This window comes from Balaenoptera acutorostrata, chromosome 6, assembly GCF_949987535.1.
Source record: "Balaenoptera acutorostrata chromosome 6, mBalAcu1.1, whole genome shotgun sequence".
Classification (NCBI taxonomy): domain Eukaryota; kingdom Metazoa; phylum Chordata; class Mammalia; order Artiodactyla; family Balaenopteridae; genus Balaenoptera; species Balaenoptera acutorostrata.
The window spans coordinates 1,840,638-1,860,370 of NC_080069.1; the positions used below are offsets into that span (position 1 = coordinate 1,840,638).

General features: G+C 43.1%; 1 protein-coding gene across 1 annotated transcript in view; it reads right to left on the bottom strand.

The window, feature by feature from the left end:
• The window catches only part of DDX60 (DExD/H-box helicase 60), a 175,651-nt gene that overhangs the window by 148,180 nt on the left and 7,738 nt on the right, over positions 1-19,733 (bottom strand). Inside the window, exon 2 of the mRNA XM_057548911.1 lies at positions 19,509-19,686. The gene's annotated coding sequence lies outside the window, so the exon portion shown is untranslated. The remainder of the gene's footprint in view (positions 1-19,508; positions 19,687-19,733) is intronic.

Below are 19,733 nucleotides of genomic sequence, written 5' to 3' on the forward strand. Positions count from 1 at the left end.
CTCCTAAGAAAATAGAGATGATTTAGAGGCCAGAAGAGAACTTTAGAAAACTTCCGCTAGTATTCTCATAGAGAATCAAAATACATCAAATCTATGAAACAAGTGTGCTGCTATTGAAAAGAAAAAACACAGGAATGAGAAAGTGCTCTTGAAAATTAAAAATATGATTGCAGATATAAAATAAATTAGTTTGCTGAATAATAAAATAGAATCCCAGGTTGGTAGGCTAAAAGACAGAGTCCAGAAATCTCCCAGAATAAGCGGAAAAAGACAGAGGTAAAACAAGAGAACCTTAAGACACATGAAGGATAGATCAAAGTCTAAAATCCATTTAACAGGAAATTCAGAAGGAAATACCTGGGATACCAGAATAAGTGGTAATAACAATCAAAAACATAATATGAGAAAATGTAATTTCAGAAGACTGATTCAGGGTTAAAAAGGTTTGTCTCTAGATTAAAAATTTCTCCCCAAACAAAAGCAAGTTTGATGAAAAAAAGAGAAGCCCACACCTAGACACACCCTGGTGAAATTCCAGTGCACCAAAGATACAGGGAAAATCTAAAATCTGAAAGAGGCAAGTAAGAGCCTGACGTCTGAAGCCGATGCAGAAGTGAACTCCTGACTCTCCAACCAGCAAGTTGTGTGACCTGAGGCAAGTGCTTCAGTCTCCTGGTCTGAAAATTTGTGATAATGTTGCTATCCTAGGGTCATTGTCAAGGTAAAGTGTGTTTGTACATTGCTTAAAGAGTACCTGGACAAAGAACTGGTTAAAGCAAGTTCTTTTATATCAAGGTGAACACTGAATGCACTGACACACGACCAGTGTCTTCAGTGTTCTCTGATGCTTTCAAACGTCTACAGTAAGCAAGTTCTAATGTTATAGGATACTTTTCTTACTAAACTTGTACAGATGAAAAATGTCACCTGCCATATCAGTAAACAAAGGCTGTTGCAGCCACCAAACCCTCAGCCACTGCAGCCCCCCAACAGTGCACCCCGAGGGGACTCGGGATGGGAAAGCACAGGACACTGGCCTCAGAGCTGAGGTGCAGATCAAAGGAATGATTTCAGTGAGCCCAGTCTCTTGCATCTTTCCATACATAGAAAAAGTTACTAAATTCCTTAACTGGAGATGTCTGGTTTTCTTTAATTCACAGTAATCTTTTGATGTTCCAACTACCTGGGCTTTGTTGCAAAACCCCTATAGATCCTGGATCCCCCCTTACCTCTTCGGAGCAGCCCCTCGGAGCTGTATTTCAAACACTGATAACATAAAAATGCCAACATAACTAACCAATTTAAGAAGTTATAAAGAGAGAGGAATGGTGGGAAAGGAATAAGTATGCCATTTCTATCTTTTTATGACAAGAGGGAGTCCAGAGATAGCACCCAAAGCTGATGATAGAGACTGAATGCTTATGTCCCCCACATGCATAGGTTGGAGCCCTAATCCCTCAGCGTGATGGTATTTGGAGATGGGGCTTGTTCGGGATAATGAGGGTGAGACGAGGTCATGGGGAGGTCCTCATGACAGGATTAGTGTCCTTGTAAGAAGAGACACCAGCTCTTGCTCTCTTGCTCTCTCTCTATCCTCTCTCTCCCTCTCTATCTCTCTCTCCTCTCTCTCTCCTCTCTCCTCTCTCCTCTCCCTCTCTCTCCCTCTCTCCCTCGCTCTCTCTCTCCTCTCCCTCTCTCCCTCGCTCTCTCTCTCTCTCCTCTCCCTCTCTCCCCCTCTCTCCCTCTCCTCTCCCTCTCTCCCTCTCTCTCTCTCTCTCTCTCTCTCTCCCTCTCTCTCTCCCCCTGCCCCTGCCCCCACCATGATGTGAGGACACAGGAAGAAGGTGGCCGTCTGCAACCAGGAAGAGAGCCCTGACCAGAAAGTGGATCAGCAGGAACCTTGATCTTGGACTTCTCAAGCCTCCAGAACCATGAGAAATGCATTCATTGTGTAAGGTGAGGAGTCTTTGGTATTTTGTTATGACAGCTCTAATAGATTAAGACAATTGATAAATTAAAAAATAAACTCTTCCCATATTTCCCAGACAAGTTGCATCCCTGATTAAGCAAATATTTTTTTGAGGAGAAATTTGTCTTTATAGAAGTAACACAGTTCAAAAATATATATAAAGAAGGAATGAGGGATTTATAGTATCCTCATTCTGAAATGCCTAATGAATTAGTGGATTTAAACACTGAGCATCAGTGGATACTAACATCACAAAAATAGAGATAGCAGGACATTATTTGTCTCTGAATAAAACAAAACCCCATCTATAAGAACTCTTGAGAAAACTCATCCTGCCGCTAATTACAAACACTGAGAGAGAAAAAGACTGTTCAAAAGAAAACCTCAGGCCCACAATGGCATCACTGATGCTAAAAGCCCAAGATACTGAACCTAGATTTAATACTTGATCTGGGGACTTCCCTTGTGGCGCAGTGGTTAAGAATCTGCCTGCCAATGCAGGGGACATGGGTTTGAGCGCTGGTCTGGGAAGATCCCACATACCGCGGAGCAACGAAGCCCGCAAGCCACAACTACTGAGCCCGCGAGCCACAACTACTGAGCCCATGTGCCACAACTACTGAAGCCCGTGCACCTAGAGCCCGTGCTGCACAACAAGAGAGGCCACCGCAATGAGAAGCCTGCGCACCGCAAGGAAGAGCAGCCCCCGCTCGCGGCAACTAGAGAAAGCAGGCGCACAGCAACGAAGACCCAACACAGCCAAAAATAAATAAAATAAATAAATTTATTAAAAAATACAAAATAAAAGAAAATACTTGCTCTAATTACAGTTTCTACCTCTCCCAGAAATGTAATTTTAATCAACCAGTCTGGAATTTTCTGGTCAGCACCAATGAAGTCATCTGCCAAGTGGTCCCTCTCCATCCCCCAGGGGAAGAAGAGGCATGTGCAAGATGAAACCCTTGCAGTCCCCACCCCCCCCCACCCCCCGCAAAACTGAAAATAATTCTTTCTTTTCTTTTGCTAACAGCTCCGTTACTCCACCCTTCTCCCTATGAAAAACATCCATTCTGATAACCCCTTGGAGTACCCATCTAATTGCTAGATGGGATGCTGCCTGATTCATGAGTCATTGAATAAAACCAATTAGATCTTCAAATTTACTCAGTTAAATTCCTTTTTTTTAACAAGAGAGAGACAGTAACAGAAGGAAAGAAAGGAGAGGAAACTTGAGAGGTATCCACCAATTGCAATGTGAGGACTTCATTTAGATTCTGGTTAAAGTAAGAAATAAAAATGGAAAAAGAGTGTTTGGGATATTGAGTCAGATACAGCAGTCCACGAAAATCCATGCTCCCCCTCCTGTGGTCCAGAATTGTCACTGCCAATGGCTCAGTCGTTGGCTGTCTGGACAATGCCTAGATTTTCCAGAGACTTTTGCATCTGGAGGTGGCCATAAAATTAGTTCTTACCAGTGTAATGTGAGCAAAATTTACGGCAGGACTTCTGAGAAGTGCGTGTGCCTTTTCTATTGTTATGTCCCTTCTAAAAAGCTAAGTGCAGAGAATATTAAGACTTGGCGTGTTGGGGCGAGATGTTGGAACCAGAGTATGGAAGAAGTCAAGGTACTGAATCACTATTAAGGGTAGCCCACCAACTGGGAACATCTGCTTTGAACTTTTAGAAGCGCAAGAAACAGATGTGTATTGAGTTATGCCACTGAAATTAGAGGTTCTAACAGTTACCGAAGTCAGTATTCCCTTAACTAGCACAGAAATTGGTACAGAAGGAGGGGCCGACATTACATAATTGCACAATGCTACAGTTCCTCTAATCCTTAGAAGCTGTGAATTCCAAGATGTACCATTATTTTATGTACAACTAAATTTTAACACTGACCGTTAAACTACAACATACCATAGATTAGTATATGCATCCTCATTGCAGAGATGTTAAAAGACAAAGACATGAATTACAAAATCAATGAAACCTGGTATGTATCTTGGGCTGGTGGACAGGTGACAGGCAGTGAGGAACCAGGCATCTCAGACTCCAAAGCTGGAAACCCACGTGATTCAAAGTAAAATGTTTGGTAAAAACTATCTCTTGGGGCTTCCCTGGTGGCGCAGTGGTTAAGAATCCGCCTGCCAATGCAGGGGACACTGGTTCGAGCCCTGGTGTGGGAAGATCCCACATGCCGTGGAGCAACTAAGCCCATGAGCCACAACTACTGAGCCTGTGCTCTAGAGCCCGCGAGCCACAACTACTGAGCCTGTGTGCCGCAACTAATGAAGCCCACGCGCTTAGAGCCTGTGCTCCGCAACAAGAGAAGCCACCGCAATGAGAATTCTGCGCACAGTAAAAAAGACCCAACACAGCCAAAAATAATAAATAAATAAAATAAATTTTAAAAAAATAAGCACAGACTCTTCAAAAAACAAAACAACTATCTCTTGCAAGACTAGTAAGCCGATCACATGCCAACTGAGTCATGCTCTAGGGGAAGTGACTGGACAGTTCATCAGCGCCCACTGTCTTTTATTTGCTGTTTTTAGGGAGCTATTACCAGAGAAGAGAGGCAAAGAAAAATATCTTAGGAAAGAACCGGCTGGTTTGAAAGAAGAATTAGAAGAAAGAAGGTCTCTCAAGGCAACTACTTCTGTATCCCAAATAAACAGCGATAAGACTGGAAGGGGAGAAAAAAAAAAAACCTTGCTCGACAAAGACCCATAAAGGATTCTTAGTTAAACAAAAGATCTTAGCCTTACTGCAGAAGTCAGATGAGGATGTCGTTTTCCCAGGCAAGATTTTCAAATAAACTTAAGATAGACTCCACTAACTTGAGAGAGGTGCGTGGGAATTAAAGATGCAGACGTAGATACCAGTAGAGGGAACTAACTTAGGGCCAATGAACTCAGGAGTTGACATGTTTCTTAGTGAGTTGGATTCCTGAATAAACCGTGAGCTGGCCCCCAAAGGGTTATGTCAGGAGAACAACCATCAGGGCTCCGTACACAAGAGCAGGAAGTGACTTACAGCCTACCCGGCACTGTGCGGTGCTCCTTACACCACACAACTAACCCCCTTTGATTTGGATTTAATTGCATCTAGCTTCTGCAAGATTATCATCCCCTTCTCCTTTAATTTCCTGTATCATTAATCTCTCCCTGTCTACTGGTGTGGTAGGCTGAATAATGGTCCCTAAAATGTCCATGACCTAATCCTCCGACCTGTGAATATGTCACCTTACACAGCAAAAGAACTTGGCAGATGTGATTAAGCTAAAAACCTTGAGATGGGGAGATTCCTTTGTATTACCTGGATGGACCTGCATGATCACAAGGGTCCATATAAGAAGACAGAACTGTTAAGCAAAAAAGAACCAGGACTTGATGACTTGGGAAATTCACAGCCTGTCCAGATTGCAAAAGATATTAAAATTAGGAAATTCACTGTCCAGAAAGCATATTCTGACAAGAAAGCCAAGGGTTTGGCTGGATGACCTTTGGCTAGTGCCTTGAACAATCAAAAGAGGAATCAGGCACACAGGGCGCTCCTAAAGAGGGGGGCATGTGGTTCCTGGGTCCCTCCAGCCTTCTCAGTAAAAGGCAGGATATACATAGGATTTTCAGGAAAGACCCTTGTTCAATGGAGTGAATCCCTGTGAGTGCACAGGACACCCACAAGGTACCTAAGAACATTCGACCAGCAGAAGCATTGCCAGGTTGCGCTGAAAGGGACAGAGAAATGAAAAAGGCTGCAGGACTCGCAAAACTCTATAGGCAGGCAACCGTCTGTTAAACTACTCAGCTGCAAACACGTGCTACCTTTCATTCAAAAGGAAGGATGTATCCAAGAGAAGAGCCTCAAGCCAAGAGGGCAGAGCCCAGAGCCACAAAGGATTGTTTCCAAGCCTTGAAATCTGATGGTGTTTGCCTTTCTGGATTTTTTAATTGCTTGGGACCCACAAGTGCCCTCTTTTTTTCTTCCATTTTCTTCCTTTTTGAACAGGGATGTTTATAACTGGTACCCTATCCCTGTCCCAACACTCTATTTTGGGAGCAGATAACTTGCTTTCTAGCTTCCAAGCTACATTGATGGAGAGGAATTTTGTCTGAGGATGGTTCATATGCAGTCTCAGCCATACCTGATTTAAATAATTTAGGTGATGGGATTCGGATCTTTGGAGCTGATGAGATTTAGATGAAATTTTTGGACTTGAGTTGAGGCTTTGGGAGACTTTGGAATGGGGTGAATGTATTTTGCATATAAAATAGATGAGAGTCTTTGGGGACAGAGGGTAGACTGTGGTAGACAAATAAATGGCCCCCAAAGAAGTCCACGTCCTAATCGCCAGAACCTGTGAATGTTACCTTATATGGCAAAAAGAACTTGCATATGTGATTGACTTAAGGATTTTGAGATGGGAGATTATCCTGGATTGTCCAGGGAGCCCGATGTGATTTCAAGAACCCTTATAAGGGAGAGGCAGGAGGTCGGAGGGGAGAGAGGTGCCACGCCGCTGCCTTATAGATGGAGGGACAGGGGGCACAGGACCGGTGATGCAGGCACCTCTGCAAGCTGGAAAAGTCAAGGAAACAGACTTCCCTCCCGAAGCCCCCAGGCGTAACACAGCCCTGCTAACGCCTTGATTTTAGACTTCTGACTTTCAGAATTGAAAGAGAACAAATTTGTGTGTGTTAAGCCAATAAGTGTGTGGTGATTTGTTACAGCAGCAACAAGAATTCAGTACAACTGGCATTTACCATCAATTCCATTAAAATAATCAAGTCACTCCCATCCTTGAAACACAGGTAAGAATGAGCCCCTGCCCTGTTTCACCGCTTCTCTTTCCGTGTGGAAACCTGTAGGGTGTACACGCACCATCTCTACTTCTTCCCCTTCAAACTCCTAAAGATGATTGAGCTGACCTACGTTTAGACCAGAGTCTGCCCTTCAGCCCCTCTGCCAAACATCACCAACTATGAGCTACTGATTGCCAAATCCAAACAGCACTGTTTAGTTCTTGACTTATTGACCTCTTGGCAATATTTGAGATTTTCATGCCATCTCTTCTTTGAAAGGGCCTCTTCTCCCTTGATTTCAGCTATACTATTCCCTTCCAAAGCTACTCTTCTTACATCCCTAGTCGGGATGAATGGCTCCATCATCTATTTCTAGTTGCTTAAGTAAGAAACCTGGAAGCCGCTGTTGGCTCTGCTCAGCCCCCAGTGGATTCTGGCTCACGCACAGCTGAATTCTACTCTCCTTTGGTATCACCTCTTCCCCTGATGAGAATGAGTTCTGTATTCTGTCATCTGGTTCATGTCATCTGTTCTCTCCTTTTCTTTTTCCACTCTGCTGCATGCGTAATTCCTCCAACATACAAGCCTAATTATGTCAGTCCCTGGTTTAAAATCCATTAACATTTCTTCATTGCTTTCAGATTAGATCTGCCTGTTTACATTTCATCCCCTTTTAGCTCTCCCGAACACCATAGCTTCACAGTGACAAATGAGTATTTTGATTCGATGATCTATCTCATACCAGTTCCCCCTCATGTTAGCTCCAAGAGAGCGGGTGAGTTAGGGAACTGGCCTCAGTTTCTCATCTGTGAAATCGATCTAGATAATACGGCCCAACTCACGGAGGTGTTAAAGGATTGAATGAATTAGTTCTTGTAAAGAGGCCAAGCACAAAGCAATAGGATGCAGGTATTATTATCATTATCATTATTATTATTATTATTGTTATTTATTCTCCTCAGGAAACCTGAATGGGGCACTGGATTGCGGGTTCTTCCCTGAGTTGTGAGGCAGATGCAAGCCTTAAACTCCTCGGGTTGAGTGGTAACAGTAGCATCAAACCAATTGCACCCAAACATCATATTTTCAAGACCTCCCTTTCTAGGCATTTACTGAGGACCTACTATGTTCCAGGCACTTGTTATACACAGATGATGGAAAAGTAAACAAAATAAAAAACCCCCTCCTTTAGAGCTTACGTTCTGGTGGAGAATATAAATAATAATAAGAGAAGCAAGAAGAACATTGTGTTAGCTAAACAAGAGAGTAAGCACACAGGGACCAGGGGTTATAAAGCACAGAAGGAGAACGGAGGTTAGATTGTAGATGGGTGGACAGGAAAGCCAGCTAAGAGCTTGACTTTTGACGAAAGATGTGAAGGAAGGGAGGGTCCAGCGTATTCTGTTCTCTGGGAGGTGCTGCGTCTGACTGAGGGACAGCCCAGCCCTGAGGCAGCGTGACGGTCCAGGGACAGCAGAAAGGTCTGTGTGGCTGAACCGAAAGACCAGGGTGACCGTGGGACCAGGGGGAACCACCAAGATAAAGCTAGGAAGCAGGCCCCAGGCACCACGGGAGGTGGCATCGGCTCTCACTCTGAACATGATAGGAAGGCACGGCCTGGTAAATATGCTGGACATTTTGGCCTTATTTAAGTTTCCTTATCTTTATTGAAAATGGGAATAATTCATATACACATTTCTTTTGCTTTGGAAAAAATTTCTTAAAAACAATCAAGAAATGAAACAGTATAAAAATAGTATAAGAAATTATACTCCTGGGCTTCCCTGGTGGCGCAGTGGTTGAGAATCTGCCTGCCAATGCAGGGCACACGGGTTCGAGCCCTGGTCTGGGAAGATCCCACATGCCGCGGAGCAACTAGGCCTGTGAGCCACAACTACTGAGCCTGCGCGTCTGGAGCCTGTGCTCCGCAACAAGAGAGGCCGCGATAATGAGAGGCCCGCTCACCGCGATGAAGAGTGGCCCCCGCTCTCCGCAACTAGAGAAAGCCCTTGCACAGAAACGAAGACCCAACACAGCCAAAAATAAATTAAAAAAAAAAAAATACTCCTCGTTTGACAATCTAACATTTTACATATGCTCTTTTTCCCTCTAATACCGATATGACCATTGGCTTTCCGACCAAGGGCTTTTCTGACAATTTGCTGGTGAGACAAAATTAAGTCAAGAGAGTTTAATATTTTTTAGGATGAAAATGTCAACACCCTTTCTTTGAAAAGGTCATTCTGAATCACATTCATGTACGTTTCAGTTGTGCATTCATGTACGTTTCAGTTGTGCATTCATGAGTATAATTTTCAATTTATAAATCAGAAATAAACATGGTATTAACAAAAGCATAGGCTGTGTCTATGGACAAGCAATTGCCCGTAAGTGTTAAAAATAGTTGGCTTGGCTTTTCTCCTGCAGAAAGACTCCTTGATAAGAAACGAGACGCTCCAGCCAAACTACAGTAAGAGTGACAGGCGACAGATGAGCCCCCGGGTCCTCGCCATTTCTGCCGCAGGCTTCTGCAACACCTGCTCCTTCGTCCGTCAGAGGAAACCTCAGGGCTGAAGGCACACCAGCTCGGGGCAAATTCCTTCCCAGAATGGCAAGCGCTGAGAAAGAGCGAGTCCAGCAGAAGCAGGCGAGGGCAGACCCGGGATTTCTGTGCCAGAGCAACTGTCCTCCACGCTGGCGTTTTTTCAGCGTCTAAATCCTTCTTTGCTCCAACAGCTGGTTTCCCCCTTTGTTACATTCTTCCTTCCTTTCTGCTTTCCCGGGAGTGGCGGTCGCATGGTCCAGGGCAGGCTCCTTGGGGGGCGGCCCCTGAAGCTGGGGGCAGCTGTCCCCCTGTCCCCGCCTGTCCTGCAGCAAACGCCCCCTGTGCAAGTCTGATGCTCCCCCGCCCCGAGTCTCCCTGAGGCAGAGAAAATGCCAACTTTAGGAGAAACAGGGGCTGTCCGTTGTGATTTACGTCAAAGAAGTCTCTAAGCCACTTTTAAATATCGAATTATCCTGGTAGATCTGCCTTTCCCCTCTAATGGAGAAAAAACAAATCAAATGGCCTCATACGGTTTAGGGAAGTCTTTACTTTTTAAAAAAATACCAAACCATTTCCATGTCAACCATCAGAACTTTCAGCCATGCGAAGATTCTTAAGCTTTAATTTATATTCAAACTGTAAAAACTATTGGTTTCCTTCCTGTTTTCCTTTTTTCTAATTAATGTAAACACTTCAAAAAGTCACTTTTTATGGCCCCTTCAAAATTCCCTGAGTTTGCTAAACTGTTCCATAAATTGTATCAAAGTTGCTTCCGTTTTCTGCTACTATGAGCGGTGTGGAATTGTTACGTGTTTTTGAGTAAAGCTCTTCCTGTAGTTGAGATTGTGCCCTCGGAACAGACCTGGGACTGAGTGGGTCAAAAGACGTGACATTTTGATGTCAGCCAGGCGAAGAGGATGGTTCACAGACGCAGCACACGGCCCACCGTGCTTGGATCTGACAGAGGTAAATCCACAGGCCAGGGCCACCCCGCAGCAGAGGGACTCTGCTTTAAGGTGCTAAAATCAGTGAAGTTTATTTGTAATTCTCCGAATTGAAACATACTGAATTCAGATTCTCTTGAATTGATTATTCTCTATTTTATACCCAAACGACTTCAAAATTTTTTACTCTCATAGGTTCATCAGTCAAGAAAGGATGTTAAAAGATTAAAATGACTTTAGCTCATTGTGTGGGTAACCTTTTTGGCTTCATTTATTTTTGATGGTAAGCGTAATGCAAGCACACAAATTCCAGATATAAAAAGGAAAAAAAAAAAAGGATTGAAAGTTTTCTTTAATCTCACCCTCCAGATAGAATAATCAGAATGCAACGTGCTTGTTTCTCTTAACAGTATATTTGGGGCACCTTTTCTGTTCCACTTCTTGGTATGTTAAAAAGTACATGTTAAAAATTATTATGATAAATTAGGCAAAGAATAAGGAGGAAGAAGAGTTATAGTCAAGATAATCTCTGATGCCATTTTTAGAAGTAACCCTGCACAGTCACCTTGGGGCCATGTCCCGCTCAGCCCTGCTCACACCCAGTCAGAGGGCACTTGCTCCCAGGCTGACCAATGTCACCCTCCAGGAAAACTTAAAAATGTGTCATTTCTGTGCCAGAAAAGAGAAATAACAGACATCATATAGATTTACAGACATATATATACATACATATATTATATACATATGTAATGATGATCCTACAAACACTGAAATGTACATTATTTTTATCCTAATCCTGTCTTGAATATAGTCCTGTAACCGCATACTTATTCACTCATCCCGCATCCTTTTTTCCCCCCGATTTGCGTGAGCCTAACGAACTTTCATTTTGCTGCAGGTGAGTGGGCCTCCAGCTCTTTAAACTGCAATGGGGCCAGGTCAGTGGATTTCAAAGAGAACAAGAAATGGATGTAGTTATTGAATATCTGCTGCTATTTTGATGTAATGCGCTGCTTGTACGAGAAAAGATCTGTCATCCCATTCAAGCCATCATCCCATCCCTATTTTCCATAAGGAGCTGGCGTGCACACCAGCAGTCTCGAAGGGCTGCTCCCCATCCAGTCCTGTCCCTTTTCCCACAATCTTTCTGGATATTTTGCCACGCTAATTCCTCCAGACAAACCCACATCAGTTTGTCAAGCTCCACAAAAAAAAAAAAAATGCTGTTCAATTGAGGTTCTATAACATTTGTAGAATATTTTTATGGAGAATTGTTTATGCTACAAAATCAGTTCTTCCCATAGCATTCCATTTATTCCCGTACTCTGTTCCCTCCTTTTCTTCAGAATAGGTTAAGACGTGCATTTTACGGTTAGTGTTCCTTGAGGTTTTATCTTGTGTCACTACGTGTTGCATCTTAGGTGTGTGTGAATAAATGTGTGTATGTCCACAACTGGACCACATACACATATGCGTTAATATAATTAATGTATTACGTTACAGTGGACCACTTCCCTCCCCACCCCACTAAGGTATCTTTTAACTGAGAATGGATCTTAAATTGTGTCCAAAGGCTCATGAATAATCTATGGAGATAGCCACAGAGCTTTTCTCTTTTGACTTATCAATATGGAGAATTAAGTATTAGATCTTTGGGTGTTAATTAAGCCAACCTTTATAACTTGGATAAAACCCAGTTGTCCATGGTGTAGTCTTCTATTACCAATAATTTTTCCAGATTTTATGTTAGTATTCCAAACACCAATCTGCACTTTTCTCTCTTTATTCAACTTGATATCCATGTTATTCTTTATAAAGAAATGTTAAACATATTTTGCTTGAATTCAATAAAAAGTGCCTTGAAATTAATGTTACTGGCTTTTAAGCCCAGAAGAATAAAACTTCTCTACAGCCGGGCCCTCAGAACCAAGCTGAAAATGAGATTATTTATGCTTAAGATCATAATTACTAACTGTGCCCCAATATCCATTTATAACGTGCATGAAGAAATCTATTCTCAATGTCAACTCTCCTTTTATTACTATTGTGATAAAATTCTATTCATTTTTGTGCACATACAAAAATTGGCAAACATCCCAAGTAGCAGAAGCCTGTGATCAAAAGACCACCCACAGGCTTAGGCAACACGTACGCAGCAGATTTAACCACAGTTCATAAAATATAACTCATGAGGGACAAATCTGAAGTTCACTGCTATGTACAGATGAACATAACATGTTTAATCAAACAAGGCTTCGGGGCACTCCTGATTCTGTGACATATGTCCAAGCCACATACAAAGTAAGAGGAAGAAGTAGGAAGACTGGCCATGGTTTGAAGGACACTTGTTCCCAGAATCACCAAATGGGCCAATAAGTGGCTCACTAGGACAATTCTGCAAGCATTTTATGCCTCTAATTTTACTTGTTTCCTGATCAGATTTCCCAGTTAACTATTTTTTGTGCTGCCCTATGATCCCTGTTTGCTGGTAGACCATGCCAGGAATGAAGGGGGAAGGAAAGTGTTCAGAAAGGGGGTAAGGGGACCAGCTCCTGGAGAATCAGAGGATTTTCAGAGCTTCCTGGGCCCCCAGGGTGAGAAAACATAAAAGAAGGATGAAGGGGCAGGTCTGCACACTCATTTTCACACCCCTTCCATCACAGAAGCTTTGATTACTTTTGCCTAGAGTTTGTCTGAACAACCAAGGTTCTCACCTTCTAAACGCAAGTTTGTATACCTGTGCACCAAAATATGCCATGTCGTTACTCAGCCTGAAACTGTAAAGCGGACAGATGGGGAATATGGAAATAGACTGACCACAGCCTGGAAGTCTCGGTGACCAAGAAACATCAGTGAGAGCCCTCGAGGACGGAAGTTTCCGCTTAAATACTGAGACGCTTGAATCTGCAGTTTTGAAAAGGGAGCGTGTCCAGGTGCGGCCAATGGAATAAAGGTGTGGTGGACAGCCTCCAACAAGACCACGGATCGTCTTGCCCATTGGTAGCCACACCCCTGCGGAGCCCCCTCCCACAGTGAGCAGTGCGACTTGTGTCACCAGGGATGCGGCAGACAGGAAGGAATGTGACCTCAAGGCCGGGTCATAAAAGACATGGGGGCTTGGACCTTGCCCTTTCGTGAGTCACTCACTCTAGGTGAATCCGGCTGCCTCAGAGTCCCAAGCCCAGTCCTGCTTTCAGAGGAAAGGAGCCTTGGGCAATGTCTGGATGTCAATGTCACGATACCCTGACCCGGAATCACCAGGCTCAGACCCTACTGCATTCCCGACACACAGAAACGCTGTGGGATGATTAACATTTATTGTTCTGAGACATGAATTTTTTCAATAATTTGCTATGAAGCAGGATGGGAGAGGGGGAGCAGGCGCCCTAGGTCATCTATAAAGAGAACGGAGATGAAGATGGCTAGAGCTAGGCAGGTAGAATACACATGGGTGCGGAGGAAACACACAAACAGGCTGACGTCACCAGGGCATGGGATGCACCTGGAGTGGAGAGAAGCAGGAGCTCAGCCGGAGCCCAAGTCTTAATTGAAAACATGTGGACGGAGGGTGGGCCCCTCAATGCAGGCCTTGGAGAGAGCAGGAATTTTTATACAAAGAAGAAGAAGTAACCGTTTGGAAGATGAACTAAGATGCAGTGGAGGGGTCACAGCCCCACCCTGACCTCGGTGCTCACAGAAACGGGCTCTGGGGGTAAATAAAATTGGACCACACACCATACACCTGCGTATGCACAGGTCTCATCCTTAACATCCCCAGAACCTTCCCGTGATAACTTAAGAACCTTGGTCAAGAATCTCTTCTAAGGAAAAGAACTTTTGTGTTCAGATTCTTATAATACTTGTTAAACAAGCATGGTTTGCCGCATGTTCTTATTATTCAAGAAAAGTCACTTTTCTTTGTCTTTTTGAATAAAATCATATCTATCTTTGAGGCGTCTCAGGACCACAGCTACCTTTTTATTTCTTTTTTCTTTATTCTTCTCAAAGCTTCATCACTTCCCGGGTGTTACCCCAGGCTTTGGGAACCGGGCTCTCCAGGGACATGAGGGCGAGGCCTCCCTCTGGTCCGTGAACCAGCATGCTCATCACCGAGATTCATGGTGACACAATGTTCTGGCCCCGTGGCCTTTAGCACACAGAGGCTCCCACCGCTGTCACTCAGCCCCCCAGGCCACCGTGCCTAATGCTCAGTGCCCAGGCGTCCACCGTCAGACCTCGCTCTGATGAGCCCCTGTTCTATCCCGCATGAACCCCCCACCCTTGTGTCCCTCCAGGCTCCAAGGACCCTGCTCTCTCCTGGGCTGGGACCAGCACCTCCCCCAGAAGCACCAGCCCCCACATCCCTGTAGACAACACAACAGCGTTGCTTCCATCATCCACACCCATCAATGTCTTTATGACGGTTTTCACGCCTGCAACTTTCAACTTTTTATTTCTACAAAGAGGTGTGAATTTTCTCCTGTGACCAAGACACAGTAAACATAATATAACTTGGCTACTTTTCCTGAAAAGAGGAACTGGGAAGCATCCTTTCACTGGTTTGGGAATGACTCCACAACAACAGAAAAGGATGAGTCCCTAGTTTATCAATAACACATTATGATTCTTTTTGTCACTCTGTGCAGTGAACATTCACTGGGTTGCATTCCCATCTCTTTCTAGAAACTGCAAGGCTGTGCATCTTCCTGGTAGTGTCTTCACAGGAGATGTTAGTATGAGTGCGCAGGCCCTCAACACACACTTTAGGTCGGCTTGTAAAATGAACCCCGGGATCTACAAAAGTTACTGCCTAGGTGCAGTCTGCTGCAGAGGGAAAAAATGCCTAGTGGCTGGTTCCTGCATAACTTACTATTAATACCAGAATAAAATCTGTTAAAACATTTAGGTGAAGCTTGGATCATATGTGGTAAGCATCCATTTATCTTAAAATGAAGAAGGAGGAGGAGGGGGAGGAGAAGAAGAAGGGGGAGGAGAAGAAGAAGGGGGAGGGGAGGGGGAGGGGAGGGGGAGGAGGGGGAGATTATTCACTGTCTAGTGGCATTTGTAACCACTTGTGTCCTTGCTCCCAGCGACTCTTTCCTTAACTAAGGTAACAACTGAAGTAACGTCACGGAGCGGTCACAACATTTTGATTCCTATAACCTCTTCCGCTTGCACTTTGCCTCAGGACACAACCGAGGTTTTTGTTTAACTTTTGATCATGACATTTTCAAACGCCAAAGGTACAGATATTAATGTCACAGACACAACGATGCCAAGCTGTATCAAACGTTACTGTTTTTCCACATTCCCATCATTCCTCTGTTCTAGAAATACGGCACTAGTCCAAGCCTCTGTTTCCTCCCCCACCACCACCCAGCTCCCAGAAATGTCTTTCCGGGCCTCACCCTTTCTGTCCGCTGTGTCCATGGCCCTGGTCCTGGAGACTGTCTGTCTTATACTCCAGAGAACAAGGCGCCTGTCTTCTGCGAGGGTGACGGGTGGTGTGCAGGACGTGGAAACGGGCGGCACTTCTGACTGTTCGGTTGGGGCTCTTTCAGCCAATGCCCTGTCTCAGCACCGGCCTCACCAAACTTGCCAGTTAGAAGGAGCTTCAGGAAGAGGCCAGGTGCCTCCAATTCCAGCCTTTCTGTGACTCTGGGCAATCACTGCTTCCCACCGGCACCTCCTCCGCCAGCCACTTACTTTCCAGTTTAATTAGACCACTCATCTTTCTATTAACCATTTCCCAGCCATTTTGTCCTTTTCTGGAGTCTTCTACTGCCTTCTCTCCCAATTTTTATCCTTTTGGGTTTTTACTATTATCTTAAGGGTTTTAGTAAGAAGAAGACATAAGCGCATTTTTTTTACCAGCCAGAGGGGTTTCTCCTCCCCATAAGCAGTGAAACAGCCCACGAATGTATCTATTGATATTTTCAAGAAGGACCGATTATAAAGGACCAGCGTGGCCTGTAAAGTTTCAGAGGAGCCCTTCCTAAGTGGTCCACCATGAGAAAAAACTTCTTTAGGTAAGAACCTGCATCGACTAGAACGATATTATCCAGACGAAGGAAGACTAGGCACTTCATTTCCAAATTTACTGCACCAGGAAGTTTTGCGTGATTATTTTCCGCCACTTATATTTGGCTCCGCTGCCTGACCTTGGAACAGAAGAATTTTTTGTGTTTTGTTATTTGGAAGTTCAAAATATTAGAATATGTTATAACGAGATGCTACAGAATAAGTAATGAGACGGTTGTGAGACATTTTTTTTTTTACAGCCGTAAAAGGGTTCATATTGTCCTGAACAGTATTCGTTCGACATTTATTTATTTCATCAACAAATATTTGCTGGATGGTCAGGATGTGCTAAGCCTTGGGCTGAGAGCTTGGCATTGAAATGTGTGGAAGATCCAGGCCCTGTGTGTTCATGTCTATTTAATCTCACGATGGACAATGTCCTCAACACACACAAAGTCATATCATAATTTTTAATTAACAAATTGAAGTGAGAGACCAGTGGGGCTCTCCACTCAATTTGACAGGTGGCTTAATTTTTAAATAGTTACTGGATATTTTAGGATAATCTACCATGTGACTAAGTTAAATGCACAGAGCAGAAGATTATAGTTAGAAGAGCCTTCTTTAGGAGTGTGGCTTTTTCTCCTTAGAGTCACACACTGAACATTTAATTGATTAAGAATCCATTTAAAAGACAGGTGGGGATTTCCAGTCACAAGGTCAGAGAGTAGAGGAACATATGTAAATCCCATATTTATTAGATCCATAAATATAGTTCTCTCTACTCTAAGTGCTTTTAATTTCTAAGAACCCAGCCCTTGGAGCTGGCTTCTGGAATCCCTGGCCGGGGCCGTCTGGGGAAACATGAGTTCAGTTACCAAATATAGTTGAGTGGAGGAAGAGGACAGATGGGGTCTGAGCCCATAGCTGCCTCAAAGTGACCACGGACCAAGCAGTGTGTCATGAATAAACAAGGCCACCTTCACTCCCCCAGAAAAGAAGAAACGCTCCTCTGAAATCCATCACCTTTTGGGAGTCTTCAAAGTAACCAAGGATTGAAAAGGTCTGTAAAATATATCTTAATATACTAACTAGTAAAACAACATTTTTAAAGCTCTTTATTGAAAGCTAAAAATACAATAGTAGTTTGCTAGAAGATGTAACACTGTTTAGAAGATGTCTTGATTTTTCTTTTATTTGGAGAGGAAAAGTAATGGGAATTTTGCAGTCGTTCCAAAAACAGAAAGTACGTGAGATTTACCTGCAGGGTTTTATTTCTACCAATGCTGTCAGAGAGCTGCCTTTTCTATTATAATCTTAAAACTAAATTGGGGCTATTAATTCCAAAAGGATTAAATGTACTGATGGAGCCCACATTTGTCAAGATCATGTCTGTGTTTTGTTTTATAGAAAATAAAAATGCAGCTAATTCAAACCTTGCCTATACTTAAGCTAAATACTGATGGGTTAAAATGATATACTTTCGGTTTTAGTAACATTTTAAAGTTGTTAATTACACTTTCAAAGAACTTTTTTAATGAGTTGAGAGTAAAGGCAGACATTTTAAATCCTAACTATGCATAAAGTTTGCTTATTTTTTTAAAAGATAAAACTTACTAAGGGAAACTATGGTCCAGTCAAATTTAAAACTTACAGTATAATTCTATATCACATGGCTGTAAGTTACACATGAAATTGTCTTGAATCCAATAGATGAGGTTGATACAGAATGACTTCAGGCTCATGTTACTTTTTCAACATTTGCTAAAAATACTAATTACCTTCTAGTATGAGTAATGTGTCGACATCCGGAGCCCATTGCCTGACAATATAACACTGACCAAGTCCGTTCAGTCATGAATGTGCAGAAATGACATCCTTATTACAGAATAGATATACTTTCCAATATACTTTTTCCTCAGAGACAGAACTTGAATGCTCACCTCCGTTATCCAGATTTTAAAAATCAGAGTCTATTTGACAAATTATTGATAACAGTAGACAAGGCCTAAGAGATTTATCAAGGCAATACGTATGCTGTGAATATATGATTACATACACCCAGAATACAAATCTGTGCTTCTGCATTCCTGTGTCCGATATGGATTAGGGGCCCCGTGTCAGTTCTCTGTCTGAGCTGCTGTTTGTTGCTGAAACTGAAGATTAAAAGGGTCATAGCATACTTTACAATAGAATAGGGATCCGGATTACACGGGACAATTACAATCACTTTGGTTTCTTTACCTCATTTTTTTTAAATGCAGAGAGTAGCATTAGTCAAGTTTCAAAATAAATCTGACACATTCTTAAAGAGATACCACCTGAAATCTCCAGGGCCACGACAAGAGTCTACACTTTGCTAATATGTCTGTGTGTGTAAAATACATCAAAGGGAATTGTGTTATCTGAACTCCAGCCAGGAATTCAGGCGTGGAGGCGATGGCCGTGTCCTGGTTAAATTCCAGCAAAGGAAATAAAGACTGAGCAGAGCAGCTCTGACTGACTTGGATCTGTTATATCATATGAGAGAACACAGACACAAGTTTGGCAAACAGGCTTTGAATTTAGGTGAGGGAATGAAGGCCAGAATAAGGACAATGGCAGTGGATGTGGATGATCTGGAAGTAAAATCTAGAATGGATTCAATATGGTGAATAAAGATGGTATACAAAGAGGATACCAGTAACTCCAAATACTCTCTCTGGAAACACTTTCTATGGCTGTTGTGGGCATGACATCAGCTATTATGTTATGTCTCTGCAATTGAGATACAATATACCATCTTGGGAGAATTTAGAAACTGAAGTAAAAATATGCCATGCCTCCCTGTAATGACAATTTACTTAAAGATTAGGAAAGAGTGGAATCCACATGTATTTATCAAGAAGTAGATTATAAAATTATTGTGCATCTTTTTGCATCAAAAAGGGTTTAATAAATTTTTCATATTTGACTTTAGCCCTATAGGGAGGGAAGGAGGGAGGGAGGGAGGGAAGGAAGGAAGGAAGGAAGGAAGGAAGGAAGGAAGGAAGGAAGGATTTTAAAATGATGATTAAAGAAGACAATTTAGGTGATACAAACACACTTTGTTTAACCCTTCACGAAGTGGACAGTCTCTTTTGGAAGAGCCTCACCATGAAGAAGAAGGCAGGAAGCTTTTATAGGATAAAGAACAAGGGAGAGAGAAATAGAAAGTACTTGATTGGCTGGGGCTGCAGACTCACCTTTCTGGGGTGAGATGGAGGAAGGAGGTAAGTGAGGAAACCAGTGCTGGTCTGGCTTGGGGCTGGCTGACCGGATGCATGAGTTTCTGTTCAAGCATAGTGTTTATAGGGACACAAAAGTTCCCTAAGCTTCAGGTTGCTGACACGGTTCCCGGGCAGGAGCAGCTCCATCTTGGACCTAAAAAGTTATTTCAACAGAAGGAAGAAATTTCATCTAGGAATTGC